Raw genomic sequence first — 11,869 nt, 5'->3', positions numbered from 1 at the left:
ACTTGCATTTCTATATACTAACAATGAAAAAATTAGAAAGAGAAATTAAGGAATCAACCCCATTCACCATTGCAACAAAAAGAATTAAATATCTAGGAATAAACTTACTTACCTAAGAAAATTATAAGACACTGATGAAAGAAATCAAAGATGACACAAACAGATGGAGAGATATTCCATGTTCCTGAGTAGGAAGAATCAACTGTGAAAATGACTATATTAAAAAATGCAATCTACAGATTCAATGTGATTTCTATCAAATTACCAATAGCATTTTTCACAGAACTAGGACAAAAAATTTCACAATTCATATGGAAACACAAAAGACCCCAAATAGCCAAAGAAGTCTTGAGAAAGAAGAATAGGAACTGGACGAATCAACCTTCCTGACTTCAGGTTATAACACAAAGCTACAGTCACCAAGACAGCATGGTACTGGCACAAAACAGACATATAGATCAATGGTACAAGACAGAAAGCCCAGAAATAAACACATGCACCTATGGATATCTTATTTTTGACAAAGGAGGCAATATACAATGGGGTAAAGACAGCCTCTTCAATAAATGGTGCTGGGAAAACTAGACAGCTACATGTAAAAGAAGAAATTAGAACACTTCCTAACACAATGCACAAAGATAAACTCAAAATGGATTAAAGACCTAAATGTAAGACCAGAAACTATAAAACTCTTAGAGGAAAACATAGGCATAACATTCAATGACATAAATCATAGCAAGATCCTCTATGACGCACCTTCTAGAGTAACAGAAATAAAAACAAAAGTAAACAAATGGGACCTGATTAAACTTAAAAGCTTTTGCACAAAAAAAAGGAAACTATAAGCAAGGTAAAAAGACAACCCTCAGAATGGGAGAAAATAATAGCAAATGAAACAACTGACAAAGGATTAATATCCAAAATATACAAGCAGCTCATACAACTCAATATCAAAAAAACAAATGACCCAATCAATAAGTTGGAAAAAGACTTAAACAGACATTTCTCCAAAGAAGACATATAGATGGCTAACAAACACATGAAAAGATGCTCAACATTGCTCATTAATAGAGAAATGCAAGTCAAAACTACAATGAGATATCACCTCACACCGGTCAGAATGGACATTATCAAAAAGTCTACAAACAATAAACGCTGGAGAGGGTGTGGAGAAAAGGGAACACTCTTGCACTGTTGGTGGGAATGTAAATTGATACAGCCACTATGGAAGACAGTATGGAGATTCCTTGAAAACTTAGGAATAAAACCACTATATGACCCGGCAATTCTATTCCTAGGCATATACCCTGAGGAAACCATGGCTGAAAAAGACACATGTATCCCATTGTTCATTGCAGCACTATTTACAATAGCTAGAACATGGAAGCAACCTAGATGTCCATGGACAGATGAATAGATAAAGAAGATGTGGTACCTATACAGAATGGAATATTACTCAGCCATAAAAATGCATTTGAGTCAGTTCTGATGAGGTAGATGAACCTAGAATCTATTATACAGAATGAAGTGAGTCAGAAAGAGAAAGACAAATATCATATTCTAACGCATATATGTGGAATCTAGAAAAATGATACTGAAGATTTATTTACAGGGCAGCAGTGGAGAATCAGACATAGAGGATAGACTGATGGACATGGGGAGAGGGGAGGAGAGGGTGAGATGTATGGAAAGAGTAGCATGGAAACTTACATATCATATGTAAAGTAGATAGCCAATGGGAATTTGCTGTATGGCTCAGGAAACTCAAACAGGGGCTCTGTATCAATCTAGAGGGGTGGGATGGGGTGGGAGATGGGAGGGAGGTTCGTAAGGGAGGGGAAACATGTACACCTATGGCTGATTCATGTTGAGGTTTGACAGAAAACAACAAAATTCTATAAAGCAATTATCCTTCAATAAAAAAATAAATTTAAAAAAATAAGAAAAGAAAAAAAAATTAAAAGGCCTGAGTATGGCCAGATTTACTATGCATGGGAATAAGGAAGGATTTTCTCTTCTTTCCCCACTTTTTAAAGAAGGTGGCAGGGGGTGGGATGGGCACAAATGAAAGGAAGAAGGAAGAGATGATAAAGATGGAGCCATGAGACTGCAGAATATCACATTATCGTTTGAAATCCTGTTTATAATTTCTCCTCTCCAGCACTCCCTGCCCACCTGTCTTCAACAGAGACTATGAGAAGACACTATATTAACTGTGAATGAGTTCCTGTGGAAACCAGGGAAAGCAATGCGATGTAAGTCCAGGTGGTTCAGGATAAAAATGGAATACAGCTGAAGAGAGCATAATGAAGTAAGATGTAGAATCTCAGAGGAAGCAAGCAGAAGGCTTCTGGACTCCCACAGAGCAATGGACACAGGCTTAAGTCAAATTTAACTGAATCACCAAGGGACAGAGTGGCCCTAGCTGAATGCAGGCTATGCATTTATATTGATTCATACCCTATGTTGGTCACCAACCATGTCCCCTTTGCCACTAACACATTATTATTGACTTCATAATGTTATTATGATAAAGTATTATAGGTTTTACATCCAACCCTTTCTATTTATTTCGTTTTTTTTTTTTAATAAAATAGTATTTGTACATAAATTAGGCAAACAAGTCTCTCTCACTGGGATGGAGGGAATGCCTAATCTTGGGTTGAAAATGTTTACAAGTCACAAGGATACACCTTGGCAAATCTCTTTGGGATAATTTGTATTAATTTCCACTGTCACCAGAAGAATATAAATGTATCTGCTTCATTACACCATTACTAACACTAGTATATTTTAATAGCATTTTACTTTTTAACATTAAAAATACATTTTAATATATATTTAAGGTGCTTTAGAACAGTTTCAACCCTCCTCTTTTCATTTATTTATTTTTGGAGGCTAATTACTTTACAATATTGTATTGGTTTTTACCATACATTGACATGAATCTGCCACAGGTGTACATGTACTCCCCATCCTGAACCACCCTCCCACCTCCCTCCCCATCCCATCCCTCTGGGTCGTCCCAGTGTACCAGCCCTCCATGCACCTATGGTCACCTTATCTTCGACAAAGGAGGCAAGAATATACAATGGAGAAAAGATAATCTCTTTAACAAGTGGTGCTGGGAAAACTGGTCAGATCAGATCAGTCGCTAAGTCGTGTCCGACTCTTTGTGACCCCGTGAATCGCAGCACGCCAGGCCTCTCTGTCTATCACCAACTCCCGGAGTTCACTCAGACTCACGTCCATCAAGTCAGTGATGCCATCCAGCCATCTCATCGCCTGTCGTCCCCTTCTCCTCCTGCCCCCAATTCCTCCCAGCATCAGAGTCTTTTCCAATGAGTCAACTCTTCGCATGAGATGGCCAAAGTACTGGAGTTTCAGCTTTAGCATCATTCCTTCCAAAGAAATCCCAGGGCTGATCTCCTTCAGAATGGACTGGTTGGATCTCCTTGCAGTCCAAGGGACTCTCAAGAGTCTTCTCCAACACCACAGTTCAAAAGCATCAATTCTTCGGCACTCAGCCTTCTTCACAGTCCAACTCTCACATCCATACATGACCACTGGAAAAACCATAGCCTTGACTAGATGGACCTTTGTTGGCAAAGTAAGGTCTCTGCTTTTGAATATGCTATCTAGGTTGGTCATAACTTTCCTTCCAAGGAGTAAGAGTCTTTTAATTTCATGGCTGCAGTCACCATCTGCAGTGATTTTGGAGCCCAAAAAAATAAAGTCTGATAGTTTCCACTGTTTCCCCATCTATTTCCCTTGAAGTGATGGGACCGGATGCCATGATCTTCGTTTTCTGAATGTTGAGCTTTAAGCCAACTTTTTCACTCTCCACTTTCACTTTCATCAAGAGGCTTTTTAGTTCCTCTTCACTTTCTGCCATAAGGGTGGTGTCATCTGCATATCTGAGGTTATTGATATTTCTCCCGGAAATCTTGATTCCAGCTTGTGTTTCTTCCAGTCCAGCATTTCTCATGATGTACTCTGCATATAAGTTAAATAAGCAGGGTAAGGATATACAGCCTTGACATACTCCTTTTCCTATTTGGAACCAGTCTGTTGTTCCATGTCCAGTTCTAACTGTTGCTTCCTGACCTGCATACAGATTTCTCAAGAGGCAGATCAGGTGGTCTGGTATTCCCATCTCTTTCAGAATTTTCCACAGTTTATTGTGATCCACACAGTCAAAGGCTTTGGCATAGTCAATAAAGCAGAAATAGATGTTTTTCTGGAACTCTCTTTCTTTTTCCATGATCCAGCGGATGTTGGCAATTTGATCTCTGGTTCCTCTGCCTCTTCTAAAACCAGCTTGAACATCAGGAAGGTCCTGAGGATATAATCTCTGCCTCCACAAAACTTATGTTCTATAATCAGAGAGTGAAAAATGATAAGAGCAAAATATGGTAAGGATTAGAGAGTAACGAGAGAGAAGCCTGATGTGGGGGGGAAATAGAATGAAAGTAGGTCAGAAGGGTAGTCTGGATCTCATGTATGTTGGAACCAGCTCAAGTTATTGCACGGATTTCAGAAATTTTGTGAGCCTATTGTTGAACCATTGGTAGCTTAACATGACCTACAGTGGTAATGTTTACCTAGAAATCAGCAAAGTCTACACATCAAGACTCCCTTCCCTGAGAGAGCCAATTGTTAAATATTTGCCTACACAGCAGCTGCCTAGAGCATAAGGTTTCATAGGTATGATAACGTACTGAGATTACAAATTTGGAAGAAAACTATGGGAGAGATGTATGCATGTCAGTAAATAATCTCTCTGGCTACTGCATTAAAAAAAAAAGATGGTGGTGTGGCAAGAGTGAAAGCAAAGAAAACTTTAAGAATGCTTTTGCAGTTATTACTGAAAATTACCCAGCTGAATAAACCAAAATTCATGAATCTTCCAATTATTCATAAATGAGACATCTTGAGCAGATTTATATGACCTAAATCAGAGTTGTCTGAAAACAAACCTTTGGTATCAATGGCATGACTCCGAGAAATCCATGGCCTTGGATGGCTGAGAAATGCTCAAACTTCTCTTTTCAAGGTTCTGGAGTATTTTGCTGATTGTTAGTGGACATTGCTGGCCCACTGATAAACTCTGGGTCACAAAGTAATTGTTTTCAATGTATATTTACTCCTAATGAAGTTTTAAAATACATCAATGCTACATTTGTCCTAAAACTCTCAAAGGAAATGCTCAGACGTTCATAAAATTTAGACAAGATAAAGGAAAAACAAGGAGTTTTTGAAGTTTCTGAACTTACCCCCAAGCTCTCATATTTTTCTTCCTGAACTTCTTTGGGTAAAGAGAAATGGAGAAAAGGAGGATGGAATTGAATATAACCATGTTCCAAAAATTTCCAAATCTAGACTCTAGGGATGGAAGCCATCCAAAGAATCAAAGAAATTCCTCCTCTTAAAGAATTTCTCAGGCATCAGCGGTGTATGATTAAAAGATCCTCTGTCTAATGTAGTGGTCATATTACTATTAGATGTGATCCATATGTCTTAGCTAAATATGTCAAGTTTACAGCTTACCTGTGATTATTGGTAATATGTTGCTATTTGTTTTGTTTTGCTTTTCTGTTAATACAGAGAAATCAGTCATGGTACTGACATCTTTCTGAAAGAAAGATACTATGTTTTTTTCTTATATTTAAACCTTTTGACTGAAGTATATTATACATAGCGGTCAATGATTATTCACCTGCTGTTACTAGCATTAAAGTCAAGAATATTACCAGCATCTCAGTAAGCTCTACATTACGCTCTGTCACTCCCTGTGCAAAATTAATCACTCTCCTAGCTTATACCATGTCACATCATATTACTATATACTAATACATCCTTCATTCTCATTGCTTTATGATAATACACTGTTAAGAATACCCCAAGAGAATTTAATACACTATACTGTTTATTGATGTGGGTTACTTCCTATATTTACCTTTATAAGTAATACTGCTGTGAACACTCTATTAAATGTCTTTTCAGGAACAAATAAACATATTTCCTCTGGACATATCTAGAAGTGGAGTTGATGTGTCAGATTGTATGCACATTCCACTTTGCTATATATTATCACATAGATTTCAAGAATATTTTCACCATTTACACACCTCAGTTGTGTAAGAAAATTCCAGTTGCTCTAGATCCTAGCCAATATTTGGTATTATCAATCTGTTAATTTTAATGCTATTCTGGTGTGTAAATAATGATGTTTTGCCATTTACATTTTTGTTTCCCTGATTATTAACAAGCAGTTGCTTCTGTATTTATTGACTAGGTATACATCTTCCTTTGTAAGTGCCACTGAAGTCTTTTGAACATTTTTCTTTTGAGTGATCTTTTTTAATTGATTTGTTGATTTGTTAAAGTTCTTCATTTTGTCCTGTGTGACATGTTTTTTTCATTATTTTAGTTACATCATTTGATAAAAAAATATTCATTTTTAATTCAGTACATTTTTTTTTCTTTATAGCTAGTATTTCTGTGTCCAGTTTAAGAAAACTTTGTATATCTCAAGATCATGAAGATGCTCAACTAGGTTTTCTCATAGAAGTTTACTGATTTTTCTTTCACATCTAGACTGGTGATCCAACTAGAATTCACACTTGTTTATGAAGTGAAGTACAGGTCCAAGGTAAATTTTCTCCTATATAATTATTTAACTTTCCTAGGGCCATTTATTGAAAAGAACATTCTTTTCCTACTTCACAGCCTCTACCATAAATCAGTTAGCATATTTGTATGAGTCTGTTTCTGGCTGAAACATTGTGCTGATTGTTTGTCTCCTGGCTTCCAGTGTTTCTGTGTGATTCCTTCTTCTCCAGCATCTTAACCTAAATAGCTCCAAGTAGATGGTTGTCATATTTCATCCCAATCCTCTAGCTCTTTTCAAAAGATGCATTGCCTGCCATAAGCATGAATGTGCCCAAAGCAGAAGTCTGCAAAGTTATCATTATTCACTTAGGTTAAAAACTGAGCCCTTGAGGAACTTAAAAGTAATACTGTGATTGCTAGAAAATTCACACTGTGACAACAACTCAGAAAGGATACAACCTGAGCTTCCAAGTTTACTTCTAATTCTTGTGTAGTACCATAACTAATGTATGTTTGCACTTATTAAAAAAATCAAGTAAAATTTGTTAAAAATAAAATCAATAAAATTTATTTATTCATTTATCAGGAATGCCAAAATAAATTAAAGGCTAATTTTTAAAGTTATTCAATAAAATTGAGAATTTCAAATTCACTTAGTGATGAGGTGTTATTTCTAAGATATCTAAGAGTATTTCAGGAATAAGACTGACTTCAAGCATCACAGCAATGTAGGAAATATTAATTTGGAAGTATAGAATTAACCAAAGTAGTACTTTGAAGTTACTTGATGTTATAAAATCTGGAGCCAATTTAGAACTATGCACAGTGATCAAATCTTGGCTCCTGACTTTCAAAAAAGTACAATTATATATAGTTAAAACCCACTAGCTTTTAAAACTGTATGTAATAGTTTGGGATCCCAATAGGAAATAAGTGGTGCACTTAAATGATAATAAATCAAGGCCAGGTTATTTACAAAGGCACTCTCTGTGGGTATAGTGAGCCAAAGGATAGTGCAATAACCTAAGATTAGTGGCCCTAAAGCTGCTGTGACCTTTTGGACATAAAGAGAAAAATAAACCACTACCCGAACCACAGGAAGAGAGGTATATAGAGAAGGCCACCTTGAGTAGAAGTCGTCTTAGTTTGAGGGGGAAGAGAAGACTTCAAATACTCTAAAACATATATCAGAGAACTAAATCTGGTTCTAAAGCCTTAAAATTAAATTCTGCTTTAAATGTTCCAGGAACAAGCCTTTAGCCTTACATGATAATTCTTTCCAAATAATAGAAACCAAGCCAAGAAAACTCTGTAGGGAGAGAGTTTTCCCTGCTTGGAAATAAATATCCAGAAACCTTGACCTGAATCCCCTTGTTTCTCTCCAGGCCCCTACGGACCAAACCCAACCAGAGGTCGGAGGGCACGGGAAACCACTGCTGGAGTCCGTACAGATGAATCTCTCTCCAGATGCGAGGCAAAGTAGGACAGAGAGGGGGATGTGTGGGAGTTCAGATCGGTTCAGTTCAGTCGCTCAGTCATGTCCGACTCTTTGCGACCCCGTGAAATGCAGCACACCAGGCCTCCTTGCCTATCACCAACTCCCGGAGCTTACTCAAACTCATGTCTGTCGAGTCTGTGATGCCTTCCAACCATTATCCTCTGTTGTCCCCTTCTCCTCCCGCCTTCAATCTTTCCCAGCATCAAGGTCTTTTCCAGTGAGTCAGTTCATCACATCAGGTGGCCAAAGTATTGGGTTTCAGCTTCAGCATCAGTCCTTCCAATGAACACCCAGGACTGATCTCCTTTAGGATGGACTGGTGTGGAAGAGATCTAAGCAAAAGGGATTTGGAATTTTAGCTTTGCTATCATATCTGTACCTTTTTGACTCTTCTGCGAGTTTAATTATTATGTGTTAAAATGTAATTTGAAATCAATTAGACTTTGGGCATTTAAGCAGATTAGGTTCAGATAGATGATAAGTGTTTAACTCTACAGTAAAAATAAATGTATATTTTGTGCATGTAAGAAAGAGATCTGGAATGAGTTTTAAGGAAGAGGCAAGGGACATAGATCCTTCAGAAAGATTCCTCAGAAGGTTCTATTACAACAGTTATGAAAATAAAAGGGCATAATTAGTTCATCTGGGAACACTTTTGAATCATTTAAAAACCATTTGGCATTGATATTCTCTATAAGGAAAACTAGATTAAAGAAACCAGTAATTAAAATAGACCGCTTTAGCTATACTTAATGGAGATGTTCTTTACTAAAATGCTAGGAATAATATTGGCTTGAAGCATTATGGTGATTTAAGAAATAAGAAGTAGGGAAGCACGAGATGGCTAAGGTGGAATATTTATAGACAGGTTTTGGATGTAAATCAAAACTCTACCAGGAACATTTGGAAAGGAATGGGTAGTTTATTAGGTAAAGGATCAATCTAGAACTGTGAGTCAATTGAAAGTTAATAGCAGCTTTGTTAAAGGTCACAGATAAATGGCTACTGTAGTTTTAATGAATATTTTATTCATGTCACCTTTAAATTAGTTACATTTGGAAAGAGTAATGATATAATGCCAAAAGCTCCTTCCTGGAACATTAAAAGCAAGATTTAATTTTAAGGTTTTAGTACCAGTTATAGTTTTTGATACAAGGTTTTGAGGTATTTGGAGTCTTTTTTTTTTAACATTTATTACATGTTAGAGGTTTTTTTCCTTAATATTTATGTTTTACACAAATAATGTAGCAGAAAGAGCAGAGAATTTACAGTAAGATAGAACTCATTTTGAACCTGAACTTCATCAGTTACTACCAGAGCAAAATTAAAGAAAATCATTTAAACCATTTCTTTGAGCCTCAGTTTTCTGAGAAATGGGAAATACTCACATTAAGCAAATACTTAATTAAGCATTAAGTAAGATAGACTTTTTAATTAATACCTTTACCCTCTCCAGTTTTGTCTCTGTAAGAATAGAGCTTCTTTCTTGTGGTTCAATAGCCAGGAAGTCTGATAAAATAAAGAGATAGACCCAAAGAATTTTTCTTGTAAGCACTATGATAATAAGCATTACTGAATTGAAGCCCATGGATTATGAGGGCCAGCTTTAGTAGAGACTGATAGCCAGAGAGAAATGGTAGCTTACAGTGATCTCCAAAGAAGAAGATTTAGCTTTGGGACAAGGGACCAGGCTTGATCCCTCAAGAGCTTTTGTATAGCAGAGTTTTATTAAAGCATCAAAAGGGACAGAGAAAGCCTCTGACATAGACATCAGAAGGGGGACAGAGACTGCCCCCCTTGCTAGTGTTAGTGGGAGTTACATACTTCTTAATGAATTATTACAATAAATCAAAAGAATGTCTCAAGTTTGTGAAAATTTTACCAGACCCTCTCCCACAAGTTACATTTTAGGATAACAGGATTAGAATTTAACAATAGAAAGATCTTACCAGACCAGCTCCCATAAAATACTTTCTAAAACATCAAGATTAGTCAGAAGGTTTTTAGGAAGGAGAAACTTTCCTCAAGCAGGATACACTGTTGTTATATAATCCCTAGTACAGAGTTTAAACTCAGTTGTTTGTCATGTAATCATCAGTTTCAGGCTTAAAGAAAAAAAATGTTTTATGTGACTATGACTAAAGAATGTAGAGAAAAAAAAAAGTTTGTCCTTTCCTTCTTTTTGAGAATTCCAGACCCCTATCTCCTTCTCGAGAACCCCAGATCCATCTCTCCTCAGGGATCCCCGGACTTCTTATCAACCTGCCTAGGAATTGACTGTCTAAGAAACTGCAGGTAGCATTTCTAGATGAGACTTTCAGACATTAAAGGGAAGGAGCCTAGAGAGAAGAGGCTTGGACCTGTGAAGCAAGACCCACCTCTAAGTCAGGTATCAGGTATGGGAAAACAAAAAAAGATCAGGTAAAAGGAACTAGGTCACTGGAATGAAAATAGATTGGAGAATCCAATGTATTCAAGTGCATAGAGGATATGTGTCTTGGATTACTTTTATAGGAAAGATGAGCAGTCACATTATGCAGTGTCTGATAGGTTTTGTGCCCCCTGAAGGCATTATTTCTGCTGTAACAAGACGCCCCAAAGAGTCATGAAAATGTAGAATATTTTTATTGCCTTCCTTAGTCATCAGAGACTGAAGCTTTATTAGAAAAAGCTTGTAAGGCATTATCAGATCAGATAATATTAGATAATATTAAATTATTTAGTAACTGAAAATTCTCATGTCAGCTGTCCATGTATCGTACATTGCCCTTCACCTGAAATTGGTAAATACCTTTTAAAAAGTAACTTTTCAAATTAAATATATACAAAATAACTGCTTGACTTCTTGAAAAACAAACCCAGTTTCATCATTTTTTTATGGCTGAGTAGTATTCCATTGGCTTTGTACACTACATCTTCTTTATCCATTCATCCATAGATGAACACTTCAGTTACTTCTACAACTTGGCTATTATAAATAATGTTACAATGAACATAGGTGTGCATACATATTTTCAAGTTAGTATTTTCATATTCTTTGTATAAACATTCAGAAGTGAGATAGCTGAATACTATCATAGTTATATTCTTAATTTTTTAAGGATATTCTATACTGTTTTCTATAGTGGCTGTACCAATTTATATCCCACCAATAACACATGAGAGCTCCCTTTTCTCCACATCCTCACCAATACCAATTATTTCCTGTCTTCTTGATAACAATCAAGAGGTGGCAAATATGAGGTGATATCTCATTGTGGTTTTGATTTGCACTTCCCTAATAATTAGTAATATTGAACATCTTCTCATGTGCCCGTCGGCCATCTGCACGTCCTCTTTGGAAAAATGTCTATTCACTTCTTCTACCTATTTTTTTTAATGATTTTGTTTTTAGTTGTATGAGTTCTTTGTACATTTTTGGATATTAATCTTTAGTTGGACACATCATTTTCAAATATATTCTCTCATTTAGTAGATCATTTTTCTTTATTTGTTTCATTGATAGTTTCCTTTGATGAGCATACATTTTTTTTGGTTTGATGTAATCCCATTTGTTTATTTTTGCTTCTGTTTCTCTTGCATGTGGAGACATAACTAGAAAAAATATTGCTAAGATCAATGTCAAAAGCATACCACTTATATTTTCGTCCAGGAGTTATATAGTTTCAGGTCTTACATTCAGGGCTTCAATCCATTTTTAGTTAATTTTTGTGCAAGATAGTGGTGTAGTTTCATTTTTTGGTAGCTGGCTGTCAT

This window comes from Bos mutus, chromosome 11 (assembly GCF_027580195.1).
Source record: "Bos mutus isolate GX-2022 chromosome 11, NWIPB_WYAK_1.1, whole genome shotgun sequence".
NCBI lineage: Eukaryota > Metazoa > Chordata > Mammalia > Artiodactyla > Bovidae > Bos > Bos mutus.
Note: the sequence above shows the minus strand (reverse complement) of the source record.